Raw genomic sequence first — 21,328 nt, forward strand, 5'->3', positions numbered from 1 at the left:
TGTTCCAAATGCAACAATATTTTGTCGCACAGGCGTTTTATGCCACTTGGAAATGGTGACAGCATGACGGGGGCTGGGCCGGAGCCGGGACATCCACCCCAACAAACTTACAAAGGATAGTATGTAACTTCAGTTATTTCCATCAGTTAGGCCTCTTGCACACGAACGTTGATCCGTTCGCACCCCTGAACGTAGCCTAAGTATGAACTTAGCCTGACTGGGGCTGAGTGGTTTTTACTCCAGGTGCGTGGACTGCCGGAGGAGTGCCTAATTAATGACAAGTCGCACGCCTCATCATAAATAAGGCGCATTCTCCAGCAGGACAGAGGAGATTAAAAGCTGGCGTAAAACACTGGTCTTTGTAAATGACCATGTATGTCTATGAAATTCAACCTTTTAGGGCTCATGCCCATGAACGTAAGGGCTCCGTGCCCATATTGCAGACCGCAAAAGTTGACTTGAATGGGTCTGCGATCTACAAGATACAGCCAGAGATATGACATGTACCCATCTTTTGCGGAGTGGAGTGAAGCTGAAGGAAACACTACAAAGCACTTCTGATCAATTTTCGGCCTCGACACCGTGAATGATAAGACATGTCCTATCTTTGGCCGCTTCTTGCGGATAGCGGTCTCATTCAAGTCAATGGGTCCGCATCCGCAGCACGGAGTGCACATGGCAGTGCCCATGCATTGCGGACCGCTATTTGCAGTGCGCAGCTTGTGCACGGAGCCCTTACGTTTGTGAGCATGAGCCCTTATACTTATACTTACAAACACCAGTTAAAGGGTTCTTCCCAGTTGTAAAGAAATTACGTATCAGGGTCCGGCCTCTGTGATCCTTAGAATGAAGAGCAGGAGCGGTTTATCGCTGCCTCCCCTTATCTGTTTTGCCCTGTGTGGTGGTGCCAGCTGTGCATGGTATATGGTGTGTATTGAGCCTGATAAAGCTGAACCTGATGACAGTGACATGCCATTATATGTAACCATATACAGTATATGCTTTCATTCACACTTGGGTTTAGGAGATCCATTCATCCATCATTCACTTAAACAGGCATAGACCCCATTGACACATATCTTAATGGTTTGGTAGGAAATTTAAAGGGAACAAAACATACATATACCCCTAATACCAGGACCCTTCAATATACCATACATTAAGTGGGGGGAAAAAATAAAAGAGGGAAAAGTACTACCAAGAATCCAAAAGGTCTTGCAAAACATTAAAATAAAATCTGCCAGATTGAGCAGAAGCTGGCAATATGTTATAATGCCCGAGCTATAGCCCCTCAATGGAAATAATGTCAGATACAACAGGGTGAATGCAGAAAAAACAGCAATGCCAACTGACCAGGTAATAGCAGTTCTAACATATAATGCACCACCGCTCTATAGTCACACAAAGAGTGTAACATGTCGGGCACGTATTGATATAAGAAGTATCCCAGTCTATTCACCCACTAGGCACGGTTGGTTAAGTTTTTATCACCAGAGGTTTTCCTTGCTATTTTTTATTATTGCTGTGGATTATCTGCAGTGGAATTGCATGCAAAAAAATCGGCAGCATTTACGGTAGTAATGAGATTTTAAAAATTCAGAATCTGCACATAACGTGATATGCGATGTGGATTTTAAAGCCACAGCATGTCAATTTATGTTTGTGGATATCTTCCGTGGATGTCAAAGCAATTGTGTGGGGGTGTCACAGTGGAAGGGGAGGAACACCAGAATGACAACAGAAGGAAAATGACCAGGAACTAGGCCTCAAGGCTAGGAAAAGGGAAATGGTGACCAACTAAGGAAACCCTAAACCTAGCCTAGACTCCTGTCAGTATGAATAGACCCTAAAGGTGGGAATGTTCATACACCGTAAACCTAGGCCCTAGTAACCCTGAAAATCCCTAGGATTAGTGACAGGGTCTGAGACTACTGGTTACTTCCCAGATGAATGAACCAGCATCTCCATGAGGCCTAATAAACAACGATCAAATGGGAGCAACAAAATACCAAGAGAAGTACATTTATCTTTAATAGAAAATGGATGAGCAGGAACTCAGATGAGGACCACACACATTCTCTGCCTGGAGTTGGAAGAGCTAATCAACCGCATGGTATAAAGTGTGAGTCTACAGTCGTGGCCAAAAGTTTTGAGAATGACATAAATATTGGAAATTGGAAAAGTTGCTGCTTAAGTTTTTAAAATAGCACTTTGCATATACTCCAGAATGTTATGAAGAGTGATCAGATGAATTGCATAGTCCTTCTTTGCCATGAAAATTAACTTAATCCCAAAAAAAAACTTTCCACTGGATTTCATTGCTGTCATTAAAGGACCTGCTGAGATCATTTCAGTAATCGTCTTGTTAACTCAGGTGAGATTGGTGACGAGTACAAGGCTGGAGATCATTATGTCAGGCTGATTGGGTTAAAATGGCAGACTTGACATGTTAAAAGGAGGGTGATGCTTAAAATCATTGTTCTTCCATTGTTAACCATGGTGACCTGCAAAGAAACGCGTGCAGCCATCATTGCGTTGCATAAAAATGGCTTCACAGGCAAGGATATTGTGGCTACTAAGATTGCACCTCAATCAACAATTTATAGGATCATCAAGAACTTCAAGGAAAGAGGTTCAACTATTGTTAAGAAGGGTTCGGGGCGTCCAAGAAAGTCCAGCAAGCGCCAGGATCGTCTCCTAAAGAGGATTCAGCTGCGGGATCGGAGTGCCACCAGTGCAGAGCTTGCTCAGGAATGGCAGCAGGCAGGTGTGAGCGCATCTGCACGCACAGTGAGGCGAAGACTTTTGGAAGATGGCCTGGTGTCAAGAAGGCCAGCAAAGAAGCCACTTCTCTCCAAAAAAAACATCAGGGACAGATTGATCTTCTGCAGAAAGTTTGGTAAATGGACTGGTGAGGACTGGGGCAAAGTCATATTCTCCGATGAAGCCTCTTTCCGATTGTTTAGGGCATCTGGAAAAAGGCTTGTCCGGAGAAGAAAAGGTGAGCGCTACCATCAGTCCTGTGTCATGCCAACAGTAAAGCATCCTGAGATGATTCATGTGTGGGGTTGCTTCTCATCCAAGGGAGTGGGCTCACTCACAATTTTGCCCAAAAACACAGCCATGAATAAAGAATGGTACCAAAACACCCTCCAACAGCAACTTCTTCCAACAATCCAATAATCACAGTTTGGTGAAGAACAATGCATTTTCCAGCACGATGGAGCACCGTGCCATAAGGCAAAAGTGATAACTAAGTGGCTTGGGGACCAAAACATTGACATTTTGGTTCCATGGCCTGGAAACTCCCCAGATCTTAATCCCATTGAGAACTTGTGGTCAATTCTCAAGAGGCGGGTGGACAAACAAAAACCCACTAATTCTGACAAACTCCAAGAAGTGATTATGGAAGAATGGGTTGCTATCAGTCAGGTATTGGCCCAGAAGTTGATTCAGAGCATGCCCAGTCGAATTGCAGAGGTCCTGAAAAAGAAGGGCCAACACTGCAAATACTGACTCTTTGCATAAATGTCATGTAATTGTCGATAAAAGCCTTTGAAACGTATGAAGTGCGTGTAATTATATTTCACTACATCACAGAAACAACTGAAACAAAGATCTAAAAGCAGTTTAGCAGCAAACTTTGTGAAAACTAATATTTGTGTCATTCTCAAAACTTTTGGCCACGACTGTAGACTAAATAGAGGAGCAGTAATGACCACAAGCTACACCTGAGACAAGAGGTGTGGTCATTACCAACAACAACACTGCAACAAGGGAAAACAGATAGGCTGTCAGATGACCTAACGTGCAGCCAGTCTCTCAGATCTTCTAACCTCTGTCACTGGACGGACCGTGACAGGGGGCCCCTGAAAGGTGAGTCAGTGTCAATTGACCATTGCCATTAGGCCTGAAGCCTATGAGGAAATATACCGGTGCAGGCGGTCGCGTAGCACTCCCTCCTGTGCCAGATCTAAGATGGCGCAATGATGTTGTCATGTCCGCCTTTGTTACGGCACACAGGCAACTTAGGCTCTCAGGATAGGTGGCATGGAGTACTACTGGGGTAAGTACTAAGTATTTTTTTTCTTTTCTGGCCAACACTACTGAGGGACATTATACTAATGCACGGGGCACTACTGGTGGACATTATACTAATTCATGGGGGCACTACTGAGGGTATTATAATGATGCAGGGGGGCACTGGTAGGGGACATACTAATGCAAGAGGCATTATAATAATGCTGGGGGACATAATACAGGGGAACTACTCGTGGCAGTACAGAGGGTGACATTATAATTGCAGGGGGAAATGCTGGGGGACACAGCGGGCACAGTATTGTAGGTGGCACCAGGATAGGGAAGAGGAGGAGGATGGAAAAGTGAGGACTCTATTATGTCTGTGTGGTAAACTCTACAGAGATGAGATGTGGCTGAAATAAATTGTCATGATGGCCTGGTCTGAATGGAGATGAGAAAAGAGAACATCCACACAATGCTGTCATCGTAAGGGCTCATTCAAATGGCCATATGTACGGATCCGCATCCGCTCCAGAATTTTGCGGAACAAGTCTGGACCCATTCATTTTAATAGGGCTGAAAAAGATGCGAATAGCACACCGTGTACTGTCCGCATTTGTAGTTCTGCTCTGTGGCCCTGCAGTAGGCATTTATATGTAGCGCTGGCCCTAGGTGTTCCGCAAAATACAGAACGCACACGGCCGGTATGCGTGTTTAGCGGACCGCCGTCTGAATGAGCCCTAATTCAGTAAATGCCAGGTCTCTCAGGGTCATACAGCATTATAAATCAGTATTAGGCTACATGCACACGACCGTATGTGTTTTGCGTTCCACCAAAAAAAACGGATGACGTTCCGTATTGCATCCGTTTTTTTTTTTTGCGGATCCATTTTTTGTAATAATGCCTATTCTTGTCCGCAAACTAGAAAAAAATAGGACATGCACTATTTCTTTTGCGGAGCAACGGAACGGACATACTGATGGGGACAGCACACGGTGTGCTGTCCGCGTTTTTTGCGGACCCATTGAAATGAATGGGTCTGCATCCTATCCGCCAAAAAAACGGATCAGACACGGAAACAAAATACGGTCGTGTGCATGAGGCTACATGCACACGACCGTATGTGTTTTGCGGTCCGCAAATTGCGGATCCGCAAAAAAAACGGATGACGTTGCGTATGGCATCCGTTTTTTTTTGGGCTGATCCGTTTTTTTTTGCTGATCCATTGTAATAAGGCTCCATTCAGGCTCTATTTTTTTGGTCACACTTTTTCCTGACTTTTTTATTTTTCCAAATGGGAAATATTTGAAAAAATTCCACACCCAGAGCATGCTGAGATTTCAAATTAACACCAAGGGATCAAAAAACTCTAGGTAAATGTGATAAAACACTGCTTCTGTGTTTGTAGTATTTTTTGTAATTTTCTATTGGCTGGTGTGTAACATCTGGCTGCTTCCGGTTTTTTTTTGTTGCTAAAAATAATTATTATTGAAGAGGAGATGTAAAACTCAGATCTTGATACAGCTGGGTATTGATGTCAAATTCCATTGTACACATTGTAGTTCAACCCTTTGAACACCAGGGGGAGCAGTTTGGCTGAAAATGATATCTAGCACATAATAAGTTTTCACTGTCACTTAGGCCTGATGAATGAGCCTACAGCATCCAGTTTGGCATTTATACTTTTCCTGTTCAACAGTGAACCAAAAAACATCACAGGTAGTAAGTGCATTTACGCTGTCAGCTGTCATGGGTATGCTATCACGGAAATGAGCCCTGCCAAACCAAATTACAAAAAGTTAAAATCTATCTATCTATCTATCTATCTATCTATCTATCTATCTATCTATGCAACAAAGAAATGAAAGCGGCACCGCAGGACAAAAGTAATTGGTGTGCCAGCGGCGATGGAGACAATCCTTTATCCAAAGTAGACATCTGGTAAAAATTCCACGGCACTTCTCACTGGGACTTTTTTCAAGCAGTGAAAAAAGTCCCAGTGAGAGGACTGAAACGTTGCGTTGGTAATTAAAGAACACATTTTTTAACTACAACCTATGGGAGTGCCGTGGAATTTTTACCATATGTCTATCTCTATTTTACAATCAAAAGGGCATGATGGATGCAACTCGACAGTAATTTTGTCCAGTGGGTAGCCACAAATTGCTCCATAACATCAATTTATAAATTGGGAAATGAATCGTTAAAGTGGTTACTCCTTGACTGATGTAAAAAATTAAAATCAGACATCATATAGTACATGACAATCTCTTTCTAAGGGTACTTTTACACTTGCGTTTTTCTTTTCCGGCATAGGCTACTTTCACACTTGCAGCAGAGTGATTCGGCAAGCAGTTCCGTCGCAAGATCCGGCAAAACGTATGCCAACTGATGGCATTTGTAAGACTGATCAGGATCCTGATCTGTCTCACAAATGCATTGAAATGCCGGATCAGTCTTTCCGGTGTCATCCGGAAAACGGATCCAAAATTGATTTTTTTCACCTTTTTTTTCGGTCTGCGCATGCACAGACCGGCTGGACGGATCCGGCATTCCGGTATTTTGAATGCCGGATCCGGCACTAATACATTTCTATGGAATAAAATGCCGGATCCGACATTCAGGCAAGTCTTCAGTTTGTGTTGGCCAGAGATAAAACCGTAGCATGCTGCAGTTTTATCTCTGTCCTGATCAGTCAAGAAGACTGAACGGAAGACATCCTGATGCATCCTGAACGGAATGCTCTCCATTCAGAATGCATGGGGATATACCTGATCAGTTCTTTTCCGGTATAGAGCCCCTAGGACGGAACTCTATGCCGGAAAAGATTTAAAAGGTTTAAACATTTTCACGCACGGTTGTTAGGAGACGATCGGGATGGAGACCCGATCATTATTATTTTCCCTTATAACATGGTTATAAGGGAAAATAATAGCATTCTTAATACAGAATGCATAGTACAATAGGGCTGGAGGGGTTAAAAAAATAAAAATAAAAATGTAACTCACCTTAATCCACTTGTTCGCGCAGCCCTACTTCTCTTCTGTCTTCTTCTTTGAGGAAAAGGACCTGTGTGACGTCACTGCGCTCATCACATGGTCCGTCACATGATCCATCGCCACGGTGATGGATCATGTGATGGACCATGTGATGAGCACAGTGACGTCATCAAAGGTCCCATTCCTCAAAGAAGAAGACAGAAGAGAAGCCGGGCTGCGCAAGCAAGTGGATTAAGGTGAGTTAAATTATTTTAAATTTTTTTTTAACCCCTCCAGCCCTATTGTACTATGCATTCTGTATTAACCACCTCCCGTCCGCCCATAGACTATAAGGCTGGGTTCAGACCTGAGCGTCTTTGATATGCGCGTTTAACGCGCGTTTTTGACGCGCGTTTTTTATGCGCGTTTTTTGCAATAGTAAACGCACGTTTGACGCGCGTTTGTGTGATTGACTGCAATGTCCTATGGCCACAAACGCGTTGTAAAACGCCCCAAAGAAGCTCAAGTACTTGTTTGAGCGTAGGGCGTTTTACAGCGCGTTTTTCAGCGCTGTAAAACGCTCAAGTGAGAACCAGGGCCATAGGGAAGCATTGGTTTTCATGTGTTGAGCGTTTTACAGCGCTGAAAAACGCGCTGTAAAACGCGCTGTAAAACGCTCAAGTGTGAACCCAGCCTAAACGTCCGGGAGGTGGTTCTCTATTTCTGAACGTCCGTTCAGAAAGTGCAGCTGCACGCTAATCGTGCAGCTGCTGATCGGGTTGCCCGCTGTCAGTGACAGCAGGGCAACCCAGAGAGAAGGCAGGGACAGTTCCCAGGTGTCCCTGCCTTCTGGATCGCTGCATACACAGCGCTCACCGAGCGCTGTGTGTGCAGAGCAGGAAGCGCTATGTGCTTCCTGTTCCGGCCCCGCGGTCATGTGAACGTCGGGACAGGAGAGTGCAGGAACTGTGTGAGGTCTTTCACAGACCTCGATCAGCCCTGCTCTGAGGCTGTACAGTGCAGAATTATGCTGTACAGCCTCTCTGGGGGGTGCATTTCTCCTGTAACTGGGGCTACTATATCAGCCCCAGTTACAGGAGAAATCAACAGTGAAAAAAAAAAGAAAAATTGAAGTAAATGTCCCCCAGAGGTCTTGTATGACCTTATGGGGGACGAAAAGTGTAAAATAAAAAATAAAAAAATAAAGGGTTGAAAAAATAAAATAGAAAAAAGGTTTCACATGTAAAAAAAAAATTCCCCAAGTAAGAAATAAAAAATAAATTTAAAAATAGAAAAAATTAAAAATAAAATAGACATATTTGGTATTGCCACATCCGTAAAAACCAGCTCTATAAAAATATCACATGACCTAACCCCTCGGGTGAACACCGTAAAAAAAAAAAAAAAAAAACGGTGTCAAAACAAGCAATTTTTGTCACCTTACATCACAAAAGGTGCAACACCAAATGATAAAAAACGCGTATGTCCCACAAAATGGCACCAATAAAACCGTCACCTCATCCCGCAAAAAATGAGCCCCTACATAAATCTCTCAAAAAATAAAAAAAACTATAGCTCTTAGAACATGGAGACACTAAAACATCATTTTTTTGGTTTCAAAAATGCTATTATTGTGTTAAAGTGAAACAAATAAAAAAAAAGCATACATATTAGGTATTGCCGCGTCCGTAAAAAACAGCTCTATAAAAATATCACATGACCTAACCCCCTCGGGTAAACACCGTAAAAAAAAACAAAAAAAAAACGGTGTCAAAACAAGCAATTTTTGTCACCTTACATCACAAAAGGTGCAACACCAAGTGATCAAAAAGGCGTATGTCCCACAAAATGGTACCAATAAAACCGTCACCTCATCCCGCAAAAAATTAGCCCCTACATAAGAAAACTATAGCTCTCAGAACATGGACACATTAAAACATAATTTTTTTTGTTTCAAAAATGCTATTATTGTGTAAAACTTTATTAAATAAGAAAAAGTATACATATTAGGTATCGCCACGTCCGTAATAATCTGCTCTATAAAAATGTCACTTGATTGAACCCCTCAGGTGAACGCTGTAAAAATAAATAAATAGAAACTGTGCTAAAACAACCAATTTTTTGGTCACCTTGCCCCATAAAGTGTTATAATGAATGATCAAAAAATCATATGTACCCAAAAATAGTAGCAATTAAACTGGCACCTTATCCCCTAGTTTCCAAAATGGGGTCACTTCTTGGGAGTTTCTACTGTAAGGGTGCATCAAGGGGCTTCAAATGGGACATGGCATCTAAAAACCTTGTGGAGTTCCTTTTCTTCTGCGCCCTGCCGTGTGCCCATGTAAACAGTCTGTAAACCGCAGAATCTGGGTAATAAATATTGAGTTTTGTTTGGCTGTTAACCATCAATGTGTTAAAGAAAAAAATTGATTAAAATGGAAAATCTGCCAAAAAAGTGAAATTTAAAAATTTGATATCCATTTTCTTTTAATACTTGTGGAACGCCTAAAGGGTTAACAAAGTTTGTAAAATCGGTTTTGAATACCTTGAGGGGTGTAGTTTCTACAATGGGGTCATTTATGGGGGTTACCACTATGTAGGCCCCACAAAGTGACTTCAGACCTGAACTGGTCCTTAAAAAGTGGGTTTTGGCAATTTTCTTAAATATTTGAAGAATTGCTTCTAAACTTCTAAGCCTTCTAACGTCCTAAAAAAATAAAATGACATTTCCAAAATGATGCCAACATAAAGTAGACTAATGGGGAATGTTAAGTAATAAATATTTTATGAGGTATCACTTTCTGTTTTAAAAGCAGAGAAATTGAAATGTAGTAAATTGCGAATTTTTCCAAATTTTTGGTAAATTTGGGATTTTTTCATAAATAAAGGTGAAATATTTTGACTCAAATTTATGCCTGTCATGAAGTACAATGTGTCACGAGAAAACAATCTCTGAATGACTTGGATAAGTAAAGGCGTTCCAAAGTTATTACCACATAAAGTGAGATATGTCAGTTTTGCAAAATTAGGCCTGGTCAGGAAGGGGGCAAATGGCCCAGATGGCAAGTGGTTAAGAATGCTATTATTTTCCCTTATAACCATGTTATAAGGGAGAATAATACAATCTACACAACACCTAACCCAAACCCGAACTTCTGTGAAGAAGTCTTTGGTTGGGTACCAAACATGCCGATTTTTCTCACGCGCGTGCAAAACGCAATACAATGTTTTGCACTCGCGCTGAAAAATCGCACATTTTCCCACGATGCACCCGCATCTTATCTGGCCCAAAACCATGACGCCCGTGTGAAAGAGGCTTTAAGTCTTATCTGTCAATTAATGGCTGCTAAACCCAATGATTTCTAAACACCAGTCACACAAAGCGACATATGACACATGAAATGATGTTATACTAATATTCTAATACTTATTACTTAGGGTTATCTAATGAAGGCACCACTTTTTTAATATAAGCTGAAGCGTTGATTCGCAGAACTTGGTAAGGAATCGGTGCGGGTGGGCATCTGTTCATTTATGGTACTAAGCCCTTCCTGAACCCACTGCCATAAACTTTTGTTGTGTTAGAAAACCCCTTTAAATTGTGGTTTCATAAGCCCATAGCTAAGAAGTGATCTGTATGTTGCAGTACAACAATGTATCCGTCACTGTATGTGGATTTCCGTGTTACTGTTAGGCCTTACATAAGGTCTAGAAGCGGTTATAGAATATCATGGACGGTGGTATGATTAATAGCTGTTGTCATCAGGATGATAAGTGGTTCAGATACGAAGGTAAATGTCCCTCCTCCTACGTAATAAATGATAGGACAACACTATATATTCCTACACATTACTGCTCCTCCATCATTTACTCAGCTGGGTAATCGCTCCTACTTCATGCTTACATCACTGGGAAATCGGCATATGAAGCAACCAGCAGATACTGAGGGATACCATCCTCAAGGGGCTCATGTTCCCATCTGTATATCTATTATAAAGTTCTATATAGTAATATTAGCGGGAGCGGAGTCAAAGTATATGATAAGGAATATTCATCTGTAGAGTTACAATATAAAGGCTTTTACTAAAATGTAATACTCATACTTTATTAAAACACTAGCAGAAGTGTTTCATTTAATGTTTGTGTGTGTCGTTAAAAGATATCGACAGCATCCCCCATAACAGCGACCTCTACAGCACCCTGCCCGATCACTGAATCCCCCACAGTGCTCCACCACTTTAAAATGGGACCTCCATAGCAGCCCATCCTCTTAACAGTGACCTCCACAGTGTCCGCCCCTTTAACAGTGACCCTGCCCTTTTAATGCTAGGGCTACACGACGACATGTGTCGCGCAACATTTTGTCTCAACAATTTTTATAATGATAGGCTATGGTGTCGCACTGCGATGGATGCATGTAGCAGCGTAGTTGTGCCCTATGTGTCGTGCGACTTATTGTCGTCCTGTAGCCCTAGCCCAAAGCTGACCTACAGCAGTGAAGAAAAATGGCTGGGTTGTTATGGAAACATGGAGTTAGGGTCCATTCACACGTCCGCAAATGGGTCCGCATCCGTTTCGCAATATTGGGAACGCGTGCGGACCCATTCATTCTCAATGGGGCAGGAATGGGTGCGGAGAGCACACTATGTGCTCTCTGCATCTGCATTTCTGGAGCGCGGCCCCGAACTTCTGGGCCGAGGCTCCGCAAAAAAATAGAACATGTCCTATTCTTGTCAATTGCGGACAAGAATAGGCAGTTCTATGGGGGGTGCCGGCCGGGTGTATTGCGGATCTGCAATTTGCGGATCCGCAATACACCACGGACGTGTCAATGGACTCTAAAGCTGTGTGTATAGCAGTTGGGATTTGAAGAGAAAGTCTTGCAGGCTTGTATTGGATAATGCAGGTCATTTTTTGGGAATATCTCAGGAACGGTACGTCCTAGAGAGCTGAGACCCCCACAAGATTTCTTTGTAGGTAGCAAGGGATGTGTATACCAAGTTTTGTTGGTATCGATGGTTAGGTTTTTGAGTGATCGCGGAACATACATTCATACATACACACACACATACAGTGAGGAACAGAAGTATTTGAACACCCTGTGATCATGTTTGAGCTATTTGTTTTCAAGTGAGATAAGCCACCGCAGTCCAGCAACAGCTAAACATCCCTTTAAACGGGCTGACAATTGAACAGATCATCTCTAACCAGCGTGATCTGGCAGTGTAAATACACCGCCGATTACCCCATGAAATAGCGAAATGCTCATTCATCGGGTAATTGTATTTTTTGTGCAGCACAAAAGATCATTGCTTCCCAGTGGCAGATCGTGCTGTTTAAACACTGCATTACATTAGCGATCGCTCCTCCTCATACTGGAGGAGGAGTTAGAGGAGATCGGTACATGTAAATGCATCAGTCTTCTCCGCTAGCGATCAGCTTATTGTCGGGAAGAAAGCTTTCCTTCCCAACAATCTGCTAGATTGTTGTCCCATGCAAAGGGACCTTTATTTTCCATTGCCTACTGAGGACACATCTAAGCTGAGCAAGCATGTGTATGGAGGTGGTCAAGAGGAAAAGTTGTCAACCGAACGAGCGTTCTGCAGACAGCAATCCTATGTGTATAACCAGCTTAACTGGCCTACCTGTGGTCTGTACCATTTTATCTGTAACTGCCTGAACCTGATCTCCACAACTAATGATAGTATCTATGTTGATGGTCTGATTATTAATCTGTGGCATCAACAGTATGGATGGGATGATCTTCTTCTTCTGTCCTAACACTATAGACTTTCCAACAGCAGCTAAACAACCAAATCATGGGACCACCTACCGGTAAGTGTTTGGTCAGGAGTAGCTCTAGTGTCAGCTGTCAGCCAAAGATATATTCGGTGGCTGTCACTCCAGGCTTCAGACTGGGAATATGAAGGCTTTATTTGCTGTTGGTTGTAAACCATTATGAATTATTTCCTCCTAGCCATTACATACAGTATAGACCAAAAGTTTGGACACACCTTCTCATTCAAAGAGTTTTCTTTATTTTCATTACTATGAAGGCATCAAAACTATGAATTAACACATGTGGAATTATATACATAACAAACAAGTGTGAAACAACAGAAAATATGTCATATTCTAGGTTCTTCAAAATAGCCACCTTTTGCTTTGATTACTGCTTTGCACACTCTTGGCATTCTCTTGATGAGCTTCAAGAGGTAGTCCACTGAAATGGTTTTCACTTCACAGGTGTGCCCTGTCAGGTTTAATAAGTGGGATTTCTTGTCTTATAAATGGGGTTGGGACCATCAGTGGCGTTGAGGAGAAGTCAGGTGGATACACAGCTGATAGTCCTACTGAATAGACTGTTAGAATTTGTATTATGGCAAGAAAAAAGCAGCTAAGTAAAGAAAAACGAGTGGCCATCATTACTTTAAGAAATGAAGGTCAGTCAGTCAGCCGAAAAATTGGGAAAACTTTGAAAGTAAGGGCTATTTGACCATGAAGGAGAGTGATGGGGTGCTGCGCCAGATGACCTGGCCTCCACAGTCACCGGACCTGAACCCAATCGAGATGGTTTGGGGTGAGCTGGACCGCAGAGTGAAGGCAAAAGGGCTAACAAGTGCTAAGCATCTCTGGGAACTCCTTCAAGACTGTTGGAAGACCATTTCAGGGGACTACCTCTTGAAGCTCATCAAGAGAATGCCAAGAGTGTGCAAAGCAGTAATCAAAGCAAAAGGTGGCTACTTTGAAGAACCTAGAATATGACATATTTTCAGTTGTTTCACACTTGTTTGTTGTGTATATAATTCCACATGTGTTAATTCATAGTTTTGATGCCTTCATAGTCATGAAAATAAAGAAAACTCTTTAAATGAGAAGGTGTGTCCAAACTTTTGGTCTGTACTGTATACTGTGGAAAATCTTTGAGACAATCACTGAAAAATTGCTTTAAAAATAGCCTTCTAGACGGGTGTCATCTCAAAGAAAAGGCCAATACATATAGTATTATAGGGGAATTGAAAATATGTTCACTTAAATGTCCTACATGTGTATTATTATTATTATTATTATTATTAATAATAATAATAATAATAATAATAATAATAATTTTCAAGTTCCATTAATTCCACAGTGCTGCGCATCTAAAAGGGGATATACATACATAATATAAAACAAAATGAGCATAAATACAAGTACAATAAGCATGAACTTATTAGCAGACTGGTACAGGGGGAGAGATGACTTGCCCGCAAGGGCTTAAAAGCTACAAGGGAAGAGGAAGGAAACAGTAGGTGAGGATGAAAGATGCTCATCTGGCTGTGTGGTGGCAGCATGCTTATTGTAGATAGTAGGATTTCCTGAAAAGAAGGGTTTTTAGGTTGCCTTTGAAGGTTTGGATCTTGGGGAGAGTCTGATGTGCTGGGGTAGTGAGTTCCAGAGTAGGGGGCATGCATGTAAGAAATCCTGTTGACGATTGTGTGAGGAATAGACGAGCGGAGAGCAAAAGGGGAGGTCTTGTGAGGGTCGGATATTACAAGGGATGTATCAGGAAAAGAAGGTCAGAGATGTAAGGAAGAGGCAGATTGTAGCCGGCCTTATATGTAGTTGTTAATATTTTGAACTGAATGGGCTGGGCAATGGGGAGTCAGTAAAGGGATTGGCAGAGGAAAGAGGCAGAGGAGACATGAGGGAAAAGGTAGATTAACAAACTGTATGCAAGATCTATATAATTTATAACCACACACCATCTTGCCAACTCTCCCAGAACGTCCAGAAAAAGTTGGCAAATCTCCCAGGTGCCAGAGGAGCCTCCAGCACCATCCAGAGATTGGCCTCTAGCAGTGTGTGCCTCTGGGGCTGCATCATCAGACACAGCCCCGGAAGACAAATAACAAGTAAGGAGGTGGCACGGAACACAAAGGGTCACTGAAAAAAATGATCAAAAATGGTTTGAAGAACATGACAAGGTATTGTCTTGGTTTCCAAATTCCCTAGATCTCAGTCCAATCTATTACCTTTGGGATGTGCTGGAAGTCCAATCCATAGATGCCCCACCTAATGATTTACAGGACTTAAAAGGGTTTTCTGAGATTACTAAGGTGTCTAACAGATATGCTCATTAAGTTGCTTAACTTATCTTCCCCATGTTTTTTTTCAATTTGGACTCTCCTGACCCGTTTTCGCCATGTAAACAAATCCCTCTGGTTTCTTTCCATCCTGTATGTAGCTCTTCCTGTTCCTGTATCCAACCAAACCCATGATGCACTTCTCCTATCTCTGCCACAGCTCCGGCACCGCCCCTAACAATGACTTGCTACTTTATAGCTCCTCCCACCCAGCTAGTTACATAGACACTCGACTATCACTGACCAACCCATGGAGATAACATCACAGGAAATGAGATAGAGGCACATGGTCATGTGACCACAGCCCAGAACGGAAGATATGAGCAAGATTACAGTTACTTTCATCAATGTTTATTTTAAAGGGTGTTGATGCAAAAAAACTCTTGGTGCCAGATGCTAATGGACACCTTCAGACATCTTATGAAGTAAAGAGGACCTTTCACCGATTATTACACTATGAACTAAGTATACAGATATGTAGAGCGGCACCCGGGGATCTCACTGCACTTACTATTATCCTTGGGCACCGCTCCGTTCTCCTGCTATGCCCTCCGGTATCTCCGTTCACTAAGTTATGGTAGGCGGAGTCTGCCCTTGTTCTTCTGTAGTGCTGGCCAATCGCATTGCAGAGCTCACAGCCTGGGAGAAAATAACCTCCCAGGCTGTGAGCTCTGCGCTGCGATTGGCCAGCGCTAGAGCAGAACAAGGGCAGACTCCGCCTACCATAACTTAGGGACTGAAATCTCTGCCTACTATAACTTAGTGACCGAAAAATACCGGAGGGCATAGCGGGAGAACGGAGCGGCACCCAGGGATAATAGTAAGTGCAGTGAGATCCCCGGGCGCCGCTCTCCATGTCTGTATACTTAGTTCACAATGTCAGGATCAGTGAAAGGTCCTCTTTAAAGCTCAATGGGTTAAAGCTCTACGCAATATTAGGCAGATCAATGTATAGTGCCATCAGTGTAATTCTTATGCTCATGGGGGTCATTTATTAAGACTGGCGATTTCATAGCCCTGCGCTGCCAGCAGATGCACCTTGCTGGCATAGTTTAAGACCTTTTTCCACTCCGTAAAGTGGCGTAGAAAATTGTAAATGAGACAGGTTGGCTGGCCCACCCTCTTCCACCACCTCAGAAAAGTGGTGTGAGCAGGGAAAAGGCACAAATTTTGCCGCAAAACCCCTTTGCAACAAAATCTGCGCCTAAAATACGCCAAAAAGTGGCGTATATTTCTTCATAAATTACCCCCATAGTGTATTAATGGGGGGTGCACTATTGTAGCAATGCTTCACCTTGCTAGAAATGCCCCAGCAATAATTGATATATCTGTTTCATTGGAGTATTTATTGCTCATAATAACCCAAACATGCCATGTCCCCATAGAAAAGTCATGGCCAATCGAGAACAGCATTTAGGGCAGAAGTTATATAGCTGAATTGGAGCAATACACATACTATCTTTAAAGGTGTTGTCTCCTTCAGGAAATGGCATTTATCATGTAGAGGACGTTAATACAAGGCACTTACTAATGTATTGTGATTGTCCATATTGCTTCCTTTGCTGGCTAGATTCCTTTTTCCATCACATTATACACGGCTCATTTCCAGGGGTTACGACCACCCTGTAATCCAGCAGTGGTGGTCGTGTTTGCACAGTATAGGAAAAAGTGCCAGCCAGTGGCCGGGGTCTGTGGGAGTAGCTGGCCACCTCATATCCTGGCCACCTCATATCTGCACTGCAGCGTTGGCCATAACCCCCGGATATGAGAAGTGTATAATATGATGGAAAAATGAATCTAGGCAGCAAGGGAGGCAATATGGACAATCACATTAGTAAGTGCCTTCTATTAACTTATCTACATGATAAATGCCATTTTCTGAAGTGAGACAACTCCTTTAACTCTATTTCCAAAATCTATGATAATCTGTATTATGTTTAAACTTGATGATGTCATTTTTACATGAACTGCATAACGATACATAAAGAGAGAGAGAGAGAGAGAGAGAGGGAGAGAGTTCTATCAAATTCTTTCAGTAAATGTAAACTTGGAAAACATGAAAAAAGCTCCATAGCCCACTACAAAAGATTAATTGTGAATAACCAATTTAGCCGAGCTACATAATTTTCCATGACTGCAGCATTTCTTATTGGTCTGCTTTTTAGAAACTATGATGGAGCCCTGAAACTCCAAGGAAAACCCTTTGGTACTTTTCTCAGCAGATACAACAATAGGTCTATATGAAGCAGCCTGTGAATACTGCCTGTCCTTCCCGCCCCCCTCCTCAACCCCACAGCCTCTCTGAATGGGATTGTGAAGAACAGTGACAACAGGCACTGAGCTCTGAGCAATGCACTGAGGTCTGGAGGCTGCTTCCCAGTACACAGATCTTCACATCTTAGGACCAGCGGGAGCTTTCCCTCTCCAGAACTTTCATCTTGTGGCTTCATATTTCATCTTTTACTTATTTTTGTTCTTATGGTAAAGAGTTCATGAAAATTCCAAAAGTTCCAGGAGGATCTCAATGATCCAGAGAAGTTTGAGGGCTAGCATCCCAGTCAGTAACTGAGGTAAGAACATTGAACTATACTCTGCATGCTGGGATAAGCTTCATTCCCCCACTTCTCTCACTTATGTGATAACTTTTCACTTACTATTGAGCAAATTTAATACCTTCAACTTGGGGCATCTAAATCAATCCACTATTAGGAGAAATGGGGCAAATTGAGTAGGCGTGTTTGTTGTACACTTTTATAATCACCAGTTTGATACACCCATTGTATCATATGAGATGGCAGAATGATCATTTGGCAAATCCATGGGTCAATGTGCTTGCCTGTAATATAATATATACAGTATATCACTTTTTTTTTAATGCAAAGCCAAACTTTTGCACAAATAAAACCCTTGTGTATGTTGCTCATGAGTTCATGTTCACCATATGCAAAATCTAACCAGTGATGTTATAGGGGGCAGCCTCGGTTCCTGCTGACATATATCTTCTGCTAACATGATGCATTGATTGTTGTAAAAGTGATAAATGACACTACCGTCAGCGATCTGCCATAACTCTTATTACAGATCTATACTCTGGACAGTTTCGTTTAATTTAAACACCCCCCCCCCCCCACCCATCGCACAAAGTATTTAGTGATTGCATCACACAACAACTTCATCGCTGACTGTAGTTAAACCACGAGGTTCACCAAAGAGGCCGCGTTTCTTTTTCTCCAGCGTTGCAATTTTATAATCTGATTTGTTTTTGTACATTCATACATACGTAAATGCCAGAGTTAGTATATGTTTTACAAATGTTTTGCACCTTGCTAGAAAGTTTTTATAAATGTCTAGGAAAAGCGGCGTGGTTAAGAAAGAGGCGTGGCTTTAAATGACCCAAATTGCGCCAACATTTTGGAGTGAAATAGTAGTCTAAATTATGCGAACCAAGAGGTGGTGTAAGAAATAGAATAGTGTCTATGATACATCTGGCACATCTTCTGCCTGGTCTGGTGTTAAGCTAAAAGTTAAAGACATACATAATAATAATAATAATAAATCCTCCATTGTTTGCATTGATAATATCTACCTGTAACCCGTTCCCAAGAGCAGATGTAGGTGACTAAGGGCATTCTGTTTACATAGAGGGTATGCAGGTCGGGAGAACTCTTTAAGAAAAAGTGTACCACAAAAAGGCAGCAGCACACAAAGGCTGTAAATAGTACTAGTAGGAGGATGAGAGTGATTCATTTTCTGAAAACTTGATGCATTGATAGAACACAGTTTATGATTTCTGTTTCTACAGCCCATCCTATAACTGAAGGATACTGTCCATGTGGGATACTACACAAGGATACTGTCCATGTGGGATACCATACAAGGATACTGTCCATGCGAGATACTATACAAGGATACTGTCCATGTGAGATACCGTACTACACAAGGATACTGTCCATGTAAGATACTACACAAGGATACTGTCCATGTGAGATACTACACAAGGATACTGTCCATGTCAGATACTACACAAGGATACTGTTCATGTCAGATACTACACAGGGATACTGTCCATGTGGGATACCATACAAGGATACTGTCCATGTGAGATACTACACAAGGATACTGTCCATGTGGGATACCATACAAGGATACTGTCCATGTGAGATACTACACAAGGATACTGTCCATGTGAGATACTACACAAGGATAATGTCCATGTGAGATACTATACAAGGATGCTGTCCATGCGAGATACTATATAAGGATACTGTCCATGTGAGATACTACAGCGGGATACTGTCCATGCGAGATACTATACAAGGATACTGTCCATGTGAGATGGAGCATCTTGACTTGTTTGTGTTGTCACCTGCTGGACGACAGCTGTAGATTCCGTCACCGGAGCACAACACTCCAGCCACAGCCCACTGCCTGCCCAGTAAGCTGTGGAAACACTTTTTTTTTTTTGGCAAAAACATGATGTGTTTTGAGCAAGGCATGGAAAGTGAATTAGAAACACCCGCTGTGTGGAAGCAGGTGTAAAAGGCATTAGGCCTCGCTAGTTTTCTAATCAGAACAATAGTAGATGACTGGTAGGTACTAAATAAAAAAAAATTATATTTTAGTAGCCGAACTCAGTAAGGGTCAGTTATGGAAATACACTACTGCAAATCTGCGCAGCAAATCACAATACCCAGTTTAGGCTACGTTCACTGTAGCATTCTGAAATATGGCAGGTTGTTTCAGCAGAGGAACAGCCTGCCGGAGTTCACCGGATTTGGCATTACTAGACACACAGGACACTGCTGGATCCCATTGACTACAATGGGACCCAACAGGGATCTTGCTGCTATCCAGCATAAATGCTGGCATTTTGCCAAAACTTGGCTGGATCCCCCTCCACATCCCATAATAGTCAATGGGGATCTGGTAGTGAACGGCTGTATCCGGCTCTGCCGGATATGGTGAAATCTGGTAGCCTATTACTTTGCTGGATCAGGCGAATGGATTTCTGAATTCATATGTTAACCTACCCTGAACTATTTTATTTTTACCAAGGACTCTCCAAATTTGCAAAGATGCTGTGAGAACATTTTTTGTCCTGCAGTCTCACAACTTGCTGCAAACCTTAAAGTGTTTGTCCAGGAATATCTAACGTTTAACTGATGCCTGCAGCCTGCCTCCACTATTGGCTGGCTTCCACATGTCCATCTTCTGGTCCCCGGCTTGTTTACTTCCTCCTGGGCATGGCCATGGTCACTGTGGCCAACCACAGGCTTCAGCAGTGGTGTGTCTATCGTGGACCCGTTACCGTTAAAGCCAGTCATAGTCTGCTGTAGAGCCGGTGACCATGTCCATGCTGGAGAGGAAGTAAACAAGCCCAAAGTCCATGGTCTTCTATCACTGTGGTCATTTCATTGGCACAGAACATAATCATGTAATGACGCTTGGTAATGAAATACTGTACCCACATACTGTATGATTAGGTTATGCACGCCAGTGTCCTATTTAGAAAGTACAGTTTTAAGAAGCCAGCTGTAGACATGTTTAACCATTAAAGGGGTTTTCTGAGAGTACAATATTGATGACCTGTGCTCAGGATAGGTCATCGGTATCTGATTAGTTGGGGTCCTCCAGGCACCCCAACCGATCATTTTTTAAAGAGACACTAATACTCTGGAGTGCGCTGCAAACTCTTCCTAGGCTAGTGAGACAGCAAAGAATCCAAACAACATCCAGCTAAAAAAGTCAAGGGCCTTCACATTCACATTTCCATAATTCACCCAGATCATACCTTATGGACACTATCCTATATGCCCTATTAGGTATATAGATGTCATAGAGAGTTCCCCTCCTTTGGACCTCCCTCTATCAAGTCAGAGTGGAGAGACAATAGAAGCATCCTAGTGTACTTAATGGAACCACCTATTACTTGACCACCTATGATATAAATGTAGGTCATGTAATATTGCATTTACCGCATGTAGCTTCCCATGGCATGGGCTACAGAAGCTGGTCCCATGATGATCCTGCTGCGTGGCTTAATTCTGTGAAGAGGCTAACTCAATAAATAACTTCCGATGGCATCCTTTTTGTTCTGGTTTATCCAGCTTTGAGGGAATATGCACCCATGGCAACTGCTGCAAAATTATGTTACTACTGTATGCCAATCATTGATCTTATTTTCCATGGGGATATGTTCATTT

The 21,328-nt window shown here is 42.4% G+C and overlaps 1 protein-coding gene across 1 annotated transcript in view; it reads left to right on the forward strand.

Moving 5' to 3' along the window:
* The first annotated feature begins 17,472 nt into the window (after window positions 1-17,472).
* Window positions 17,473-21,328, forward strand: part of MEGF10 (multiple EGF like domains 10) — a 114,708-nt gene continuing 110,852 nt past the window's right edge. The window contains 1 exon segment of the mRNA XM_040415978.1: window positions 17,473-17,695. The gene's annotated coding sequence lies outside the window, so the exon portion shown is untranslated.

The sequence above is a fragment of the Bufo bufo genome, chromosome 2 (assembly GCF_905171765.1).
Source record: "Bufo bufo chromosome 2, aBufBuf1.1, whole genome shotgun sequence".
NCBI lineage: Eukaryota > Metazoa > Chordata > Amphibia > Anura > Bufonidae > Bufo > Bufo bufo.